The sequence below is a fragment of the Morone saxatilis genome, unplaced genomic scaffold (genome assembly GCF_004916995.1).
Source record: "Morone saxatilis isolate NCDOM2014 unplaced genomic scaffold, NCSU_SB_2.0 Contig16, whole genome shotgun sequence".
NCBI classification, from domain to species: Eukaryota; Metazoa; Chordata; class Actinopteri; family Moronidae; genus Morone; species Morone saxatilis.
Window position 1 is genome coordinate 16,874,745 of NW_023339718.1, and position 10,115 is coordinate 16,884,859.

Genomic DNA, 10,115 nt, shown 5'->3' on the forward strand with positions numbered 1-10,115 from the left:
CACACACACACACAGTGTCTGTCACTTAAGAAATCTCAGATATTATGATAGGGCCTTTATGTGAGTGAAAAGTATAAAATATGTGAAATATTATGATACTCTGATTCTTCACTTTCTTGTTGTATCATTGATGACTGACTTTCTGGCTCTAAAGGGTTGTACATGCCCATATCATACATGTATAACCCCGTGTTACCTTCATATACAGTTTTGTTTTGTCAGTTCTTTTGAAACAAACATAATTGCTGCCCTGATTATGTTTATTGGCAACATTTTAAGAGTGATGAAGTGGCTCATTTTTATGCCACACAGAATTTGCTTGGAGGAAGAACAGGACTGTTAAACCAGAGACCGGGGTTTCCATTCTGCGTCCCGCATGTGTTTAGGTTTAGGTAACTGAAGCCCTTTGGTTAAGAATAGGAAAGACTGTGGTTGCTGTTTAATTATAATAAAGTAAACATGATATGCCTTGTACTCCAAGTAACGTCTGACTTTTTCACTACTGAACCCAGACCTTAGACACCAGTGTTGTGAGTTCCTCAACATAAACATAAAAAGCAGCTGAGCAGCTATTATATTGCGAGAGCGGATTTTGTAGGGAAAACAGATTATCGGTAAATACATCACCAAATAACATTTTGCACATATGTTCTGTATCAACATTTTGCAACTTGGCAGAAGCGTTCATTGAAAACATTTGCTCATTTTGTTGATAACAAAAATATAATTCTGGCTAGTTTTCTGTGTCACTGTGCCAACTCTGATAATGTTTCTAATTAGTGGTTTCCTTTTGATTTTTATGTATTTGAGTGAGACAAAGTAACTGGTTTTGCAAAGAAATCATAAAATAAAATAGAGGTAAGAAGTCGCTTGTATTTCACATTTAAGTCCATGTGTAGACCATCTCCTCTAGCTTTAGAAGAGTGCAACAGAATACACTGTAATCACAAACCATTTAAGTATGCCGTTTAATAATAAAAGCACAATGCATTTGGTTTACATGAGAGAATTAGATTGAGCAGATTGACCAGGATGCCATTCATCCATTAGCTATACCTGCTTATACTTGAGGTTAATGTAAAATTAAACTTTCAAGATCTGAGTTTCCATTCTGATAATATAAGATAAAAGCCCGGGTTTACCCATTGTTTCTCTCCATCTGTCACCGCCCGTCCTCTGGGGATCTGTGGCTTTCATTACCATTTCACATTAACGATAATAGACCTCTCATTTGTTACGAAATGTATCCAACACCTTGTTAAAGTCTGGTACTTTCCTGAGCTTTCATGGGAGACACTGCAGCTGAACGACTTTTCCTCCCACTGCCCTATCAAACCTCTAGGAATCAATGGCGAGCACAGGGAGATGAAAATTGACTGAATGCCCCTTCAACGACACAGCCTAGTTAATTGGCATGATGCCTCAGATGGGCGTCGTGTTGATATCACTGATGACTGTTACAGGAGATGGTGTTGATCTCAGTCATGTGCACTCTCCTGCTCTTTGCCCACACACAGGAGGAAGGGTGATGCTAATTGATAAGAGGGATAAAAAACACAACAGGAGGCAAAGAGAGACTGCGAAACAGAGATTTACAAAAAGAATCAGAGAAAGAGAGATTGCGAGGTAGAATATAAATCAAGACAAAGAAAGAAAACAACAAGAAGGAGAATGAGAAAGGAAAATAAGGAAAGGCTGGTGGAAAGAGTGAACCACAGCGGAGCATGTTCTCTGTTCCTGCCTCCTCAGTAATCCCTGTGTTGAGCAGAGGCAGCTGGGAGATTGGCAGCTGTTCAATCCCTAATGAGCAACCATCTCCCTGACCCTGCCACATCCCTCTCTTCCTCCCTCCATCCCTCAGTTCAATAAACCCCCTCAGTCCAAACCTCCAGCCTCTCCTCGCCTCACTCCAGCCAGCTTTCTGCAATTAGGAGAAGGACCAAACATAATTGCGCTGAAACGACGAGAGCCTGTGTGGCCTGAGTCGCAGTCGGCTTGACTGTGTCAGAGCCAGACGCCTTGTTGTTTTCAACAATATTCATCGGCGCACAGTAAAAGCCTTTGTTACCAGAGGAGACCAGATAGTGAGAGGCTATGACCAGAGCACCCAGACCAAGAGGAGACATGCCCAGCAGAAGTCTACACAGTTATTTAAGGAGATGTGAGGCTGACGGAGTTCCACCATACGACAATACATTGATACTAAAATATTAAAATGTCACACATTTAGACTCTCAGATATCAATGTTGAAGGTTTTTCATGCACCAACAAGAAAGTGTTTTTTAAACTGTCTCTGATCCCTGCTCACAACTGCATTACTTGCAGATAGTTTCAGTAAGTTTCAAGTCTTTGCATCTTTACAATGTCATGAACCGGCGGCGGTGTGTGGAAGGTCAAAATTGTATCTAAACTCTTGCATTAAAACTGACATTAGCCTTGCCCTCAATCATTTGAATGAGCCCAGTCCATCAAAGCAGCAAGGATGCCAACAAAGAGGGCTTCAACAAAAAAAAAGAAGGGCCAAAAGAGTCAAACTAGATTCAACATTTGCGGAACCACAATACGACATCATCCAGCAACAGTGGCGGCACACATTCGTTGTAGATAACTTTGTAACGTGAATGTTGTTTCTGCTGTTTACTTCACCACATATAACTTTCCAATGTTTTGGTGTCTGATAAACTTTCAAACTGATGAATCTTTAACTCACACTGGACTTTCTGAATTGTATTTCATACCTGAGGCAACATATGCTCACCGACGCCATTGCAGCGTTTTAAGGCAGGGTTGTTTTCAATCTAAACGCTTAGGAAAATGCTTAGCGCTAATGTAAACTATACGCAGTTTGGTCAACAATAATGTAACAAACACATCGATTTTTATAACAAAATTAGCTTTGAAAAGCTTTCAGTACCTCCTGGATAGTGATTCTGAAGCATACTATTACCACACTGTAAATGTCTTCATCTTTATGAATGTGTTTGCCTGCAGTACTCAAGTACAGCATGTACTTGGTTACATTCCACCACTGGTAAATGTGTTTTAGCATATTGATCAGTATGGTATTTAAATCAGTTGTAATCTGAAATTAAAATGACAACATTTACACAGAGATTTTGATTTAAAATATCAGCCTTCAACAACCCAAACAACCTGCAGGAATGATTTGTCCCCGTGTGACATTCCAGTTCCAGCTCAGAGACTCTGAATCGACAGACAGAGGCCACGGAGAGGTTGGAGGTACAGACAGCAGTGGACTCATTATGAGTAAAAATAGCCCTCTTTGTTTATGAATGTGTTTGCCTGCAGTTACAGGGCTGACTAAATCTGAAAAGGAGAAATATGAAACACAAACACACAAAGACAAAAACATTTACATACACAGCTGAACATTTTTTATAAGTCTGTTATGCAAAGCCTGACTGACTAATCTGTTAGCAGTTTAAAGGATAAACAGGTTCATGCAAAATGGTACCAGCTCCATGATGTGTTTGTCAACTGTCTCTTTTTCGTACCAGTCATCCAGTGCAACATTCCCCACTGTTGCTACCTTGATATGATCTTTTCCAGTCCCCTTGAGAGATATTGCTGCTTAATATCTGTTTGTTGCATAATATAAACACGCAAATCTATTTCTGGAGGAGAACAATTTGACTCAAGACACAGTGTAACCTACACCTCCATAAGGCTACAGCGAAGCACTGTGTGAATACAAACATCAATATGATTTCCTGGAGTTTTTCCCAGGCTCCAAAGGAATTTTGTTCCTGCTTTAAAAAAAAGAAAATTATTGTGTGCAGGGAAAGAAAAAGATATGACTGGTTGGTAAACAATAGCCAGTTACCCTCAGGCTTTATCCTTTGTCCTGCAGGAGTAGAGAGGGGAAACAAACCGTTGGCTGAGATGAAACTGGATGACAGGTGTCAGATGAACGAAACGGGAGTCTGATGCTCTCAGAGATACAGTACTTGGTGGCAGCAGGGTTCTTGGGCCAAGAGAAAGAATTTTTCGTCTCATGCAGGCTGCAAAAAACTCCATCACACAGTGTCAGCATTTACAAAACAATCAAAAACAGACAGGGAGTGTCATCTGACACAGTGTGGGAAACTGATGGGAAATTTTATGAGTTTGTGAGGCCACTATAGGTGTGAATCTCACGCTCGCCTTTTCCTGTCCTGGGGATTCAGTGTTTGAAGACAGCACTTAGTTTTAGAAGACAACACACACCAAGGTTTAGAAACTTTTGAATGGAGGAGGAGGTGTTTTGGGAACAATGTATTAGGACTGGAATATAAAGGCCTGGTATAAACTGTACATTATCAATAGTTACATTGTTTATTCATTGTAATAAAGTATACCAAATAAGTTAAGTCAAATATTCAAATATGAAATGATAAATAGCTATAGATAGCAATAAATAGCTGATATTTATTGCTCCAAATAACTTAGTACCATGCGCAGATTATGAGGACAGGTGATAAGGGCTGGTTAGTGCCATGTAGGAAGCCGTTCTATATAAGAGCAAGACACCCAGACTGACAGACAAACAATGACAAACGATGTGGCCTCTCTGTGGTCATTTTGCATAACTGTGTAGTTGTTTTTTGACTACAATAATTTTACGTCGCTTTCTAGTCGTTTTATGTTGCTTGTTAGTCATTTTGCATATCTTGTTGTCATTTTGCGTCAATTTGTGGTCACTTCATACAAAGGTTCATAACTACTTAGTGTAATGTATCACTTTATTTGATGGGGCACAAAAACAGTAACTAATGTTTAAGTAATGAGTCATTAATAGTTGCTCGGCAGCTGGTTGGTTAAGAGTTAATCAGGAGCAACTCATGAAGAAAGTGGTCAGTATGTTAATATTTATGAAGTAATCATCACCTGAGGATTCATTAATATAGTACCTCCCAGTCAGTTGTCTAGTAAACCATCATTCTCTACTACATAGTCCTCTATTCAAAGTTATTCATTAACTACTCATTAACAATTCATTATTATAATATATTTTCAATATCTTATTATTAACTGGGTCTGCAGTAACTATACTCACAGTTTTGTATACCATATTGTAAAGTGTTGCAAATAATTAGCTGCCAACATCCGCTGAACTCTCTACGCTACCGTATTGTGCTGTACTGATCACTGTTCAGTGCTGGGAATAACAGGCCATTTCCTGTCATGTAGCCCACTCGAGACATCTGATTTCCACCTCTAGCCTTCTGCAGATGTTGGACAGCGATGAACTGAATCAGCAAGAGACTTGAAACAAATGAGTTTGTGCATACCAATGTGATTAGAGCCATTTAATGAAGACCAGTGAGTGGATAAGTTACAATAGAGGGAGATCCTCACCGGTAAAAAATATGTTACTGTTATGTTATCATTGTGGATCTGGGTTTTAGAGAAGATAATGACAGAATCATGGCTTTGTTGGTAATTATCAGCGTCCATTAGAAACGTAAAGACTATAATTTAATTACAAATTACAGAAACAGTCTTTTTTATCTTTTTTTGAGGGGAAGCTTTTATTGCCTTTAATTGATAATGACAGCTAAAGAGTGACAGGAAAGAGGAAGAGAGAGAGGGGATGACACACAGCAAAGGGCCACCATGGGGCACTAGCTCTACCAGGTGAGCAATCCAGACACCATTATAAATTACACAAACATTCTTTATCAAACAGCAAAAGAACTGATGTGTCAAGAACAATGTGTTTTCAACTATGTGTTTCAACCCGAGTGACTCTTTATGGATTTCACGAAGTTTCGTATTTGCCTTTGTGGTGGTTATTTTATGTTCCAAAACTAAATATTGACTGTAAGGTGAGCTCTGAACACCAGAGAGTCTCAGCACATGTTTAAGTAATCACTGAGTCATATTTTTTTTTTTTTAAGGCATTAAAAATGGCCCTTCTGAGACCTCCATTACAGTCAGTAGAAAAACAATAGAACAAACATCTCAGGAAACAATTACTGATGTGTTTGATAATCCTTCAAAAAGCAGTAAGTGAAGAATGAGAACGTTCAATCTGAACACCTGTCAGTCAACAGTGTTGGGAAAATACTTCCTTTTCAATGATGCATTGTTTGGTTTTTCAGTAGTCCTTGTTTGGTTGAAAGTGATAAGTAATTCACAGTTATTAGCAGTCAAAAGGTGTAATAACCCTTTTATTCCTCCAGAACGTTCTCACAACTGCTGTTTAGGGATTAATGCCGGTCAATTATGTAGCCCAGCCGCATTATAAATTTCCCACCGTTGTGAGATTGTCTTGTCATGAGAGACAGCCACGGACAAACAGCTCTATATATGCAGACTACTGTATTTGTCTCTGTTTAGACAGAGGGGATATTCAAGTACCCTGTGAACTGCATGGGAGCTGGAGCCACAAATAGCTGTTTTCTTTTAAGAACAGGATTAAGTACATAAGCAAGTAGTTACCAGGTCTATAATTCATGTAAGTTCCTCTGAATGTTTGGAAGTGAAAGGGGAATTCTGAACAAAAGTCTGAGATATCTTTGATCCCTCAGACCTATAGGTGAGCCCTGGAACAGAGAGACCTTTTTTAAAAAAACAAGAAGCTAAGGGGCTTAATTGCAGAAAACAAAACATTTACTTCCTCTGAACTGTGTACGTGCTGCTGGGAAAAGCAGCACAGTAGGTGATTCTGATGGCTGGGTACCGCTGAGGAGGAAGTATGCACTCCTTGTTCGTGCACGCTGCCACTTATCGTCCATTTTGTCTGAGCCATTGTTTTATGGTTCTCAAGCTGTGTCCAGGTTTCTATCAGTCAGCTGCATTCAGTACATTGTATTAAGTATGTTTTATTTACTGTGAAATATTGTGGAAAATCATTAATGTAGTGTAGAAGTATGTCTACTGAATATTAAGGCACTAGACACATAAGATGTTTAGATGGAATGCAGCCTTGTTTGAATATTTAATATTAAGTTCACATCATATATGGTAGATTAAAGAGTTAAGAACAAGTTGATGCAGAACACATATATATTTGATATTGTCAGACTATGTTAAATAAGAGAAATTCTAACATTAAAGCAGGAATAAAAGGGTAAAACTGCTTTCACAAGTTTAAAATGTGTGAAGCAAATATGAAATTAAAGAAGGGCCTGGAGCTTTGAGGGCCCCGGGAATTCCCAGGAGTAACTAACCTGCTATATGGTGATAAAATGTATGTTGATTAATTTTTTAATGAATAAATCATGATGGAAAAATGGAAATGTATTGATATAAATCATAGTGTTTACTTAACTTCAATGAGCTTAACTCTAATCATAGTTCATAACCCTGTAACATGCTTTACAGAAAACCTCCAACAAAGGCCCCCCACTCAGCTAAAAAGTGAAGACTCACAGTTGTAAATAAAGAGAGGTGTGTGAATTTTTTTCTTTCCGTCACATCCTCTATAGTGTCGAGCGTCGAGCTAATCCCCTCAGGTGCTTGATTGTCCCACAAAACTCCCGGTTTCCTCGCTCTTTGTGTGGCACCGTGTCACGAGCTCCCACGCTGTTCACCTTCAGACATTACACACATTAACAAACAGAGGAGCACTAATCCTCACCCTTCCTTCCCTTGCCCAAACTACAATTATGAGATTACTTTTACAAACAAGCAGCACACACATACACACAGTCACACACACATTATTAGGGCTTGTAGTCATATTGTCCAAACTTTGGGGACTTGAGGAGACATTAAATAAACCGGAGGGCATCAAAAGCTCGGGTAAACAATTATTTTCCTGCAAATATTTTTCTTAAATACAGTGGGAAAAGGAGTGAAGGGGAGACAGTGTGTGTCTTTTGCAGAGACAAAAAAAGCAAAAGGAGAAAAGAGAGAAAGTCCCTTATGAGAGAAAGGCAGAAAGTCCTTCAGTCCACCAGTTAAGTCCATATCAGTAACCCCCAGCTCACAGACTTGACATGGAGCCATTTCATTCCCATGACTGGGCTGCAGATATTTACCCACAATCCCACAGGGTCATGGAGCCAGTCTGTCCCAGCAACACAGTGATACTTTGGCCTTTCACATCATGTCTCCCTGATCACTGCTACATCAGAGGAGAGCAGATATTATATCAAACATCATTCAGCGTGTGGACTGCAGGTGCTAACACTCACTGTCAAGGACAAGCAGGAGAGGTAAATTTAAAAAGAATTGAACTGTCTGCACTTTTTGTGTGATATAGTATTTGTGTTTTTGGCATGTCCACACAGAACTGATTGCGTAACACTTGTGATTCAAGACATTATCCCTTTAAAACATTCAACATTTGGGAGGAAAATCTAGTAAATTTAGCAAATCAAATTCTACCCTAAAAGCTGAAACTGTTTTTCTTTTTTTAAATCTTAATTTGCTTATTTAACTTCCTTAGACCTCCTTAGATTTGATTTAGCCATCAAATATGCATACATAATTTTACAGTGCCACCGTGGTTGTAAATTGTTATGTTTGTGTTGTGTAGCTTGCAAACATTAGCACTGATTCCCACTAGACTTATTTACAACCACATCTCCAAACTATTTAATTATGGCTGCCTGGTTTATGTTCCATTTTTTTGAATGAGTGAAGATTCGAGTCTGGCGTATGGTTAGGTTTGGGGAGACAAAAGAACTGTGGTTCGGTTGATGTAGCACATTAGTTATACATAAACAGGCGCTAGGCGCTACCACACTCAGGGTACCAGAAATTGTTGTCCTCTTGAGAACACTACTGCAGAGGGCTCTGTCACTGCAGGAAATAAATAAAATGTTGATACAAATAATAACATGTCAGTAGGTAAGTAAGAAAATGAACATACCTGAAAAAAAAGGACATTCAGAAAAGATTTGTCCTCAAGTTACAGTAATGAACCACACCCATACTTTCGAGCAGACAGGTTTCAGTAGCAGCTCATGTTTTACTTTTACCTCTCTCTGCTCCATTTCCTGTCTCTGTCCACAGTGTAATGTCTCAGAATATGTGTGCAGAAGAGGGGCTGGGCTCTGTAACGGCATAAAAAAAGGAAAGTAGGAATGCCAAAACTGGAGCAAAATACTTTGTGACTGGGAAAAGGTGACGCACCTAACTATAATGTTAGGTGGTGGCCATTATTCTGCAGGAAGTGATTCAATGTTGGAGAATATGGTGCCCGTCACTGACATCATCGTGCAAAATTTGGCATCACTAAATGTGTTTTTGTGTGGCATCAAGATTACCTTGTTGGAGACTTGTGCTTGGCTTAGTCTATATTTGAAGTAACATAACAGGCCTTTAATGGCATGTGAATTGTGTCTATTTTTATATTTCACTGGAAGTTTAGTGTTTCAATTTAAAACTGCAGGAAAAAGTAGATTAAAGTTGTTAAAATCTCTCCTGGGAATTAAGCATGCCTGGAACTCCGACACATGGCAAAGCCACTGGGTGTGTGGGAGGGAAATACTCCTGACTGGCAGCTGGAATATTACAGAGAATGAAAGACTGAAAGAGAGGAAAGGATGTATGGCAGCAGAGAGCGAATGACATCAAGATGGTGCAGAGGTAAAAGAAATTATAAATGAGAAAAAGAAATCCAGTATGAAAGATGGAACAAGGGATGGACAAAGGAGAAGTGGAATTAGAGAATCCCATGGGAAATCCTAATAAGGGAAAGGCCACATAGTTCCCAAACTCACTCAAACACAGCCTTTTTTTCCTGGCTGTAGTACCGTCAGTGTAACGTTGGGAAGCTAACATTTTAAAGTAACACATAATCCCCTTGAGAAACTTTTGCATCCTCAAAACACAGCCTCTGGTATTAACTTTTTCCATTTCCATTAAACTGCATGTTCTGACAGAAATAGACTTTTTCATGGACTTAACATGATACAAGGAGTGGAATATTTTTCACAGTAGACGGAGCACATAAAGGGTGGTATGCAGAGGGAGTAATTATCAAATATTTAAGGAACAAAGGATTGGTGTTCTCTGCATGGGAACAGTGGAGGTGTGTCACACTACGTCTTAAGCCACAACAAGCTAAATGCATTCCTTTGAAAGGGAATTCTGCACTGTGGTAGCTATTCACAAGTGAACTGGGCTGTATATCATTGTGTTTCTGTAGTTTCTGGAA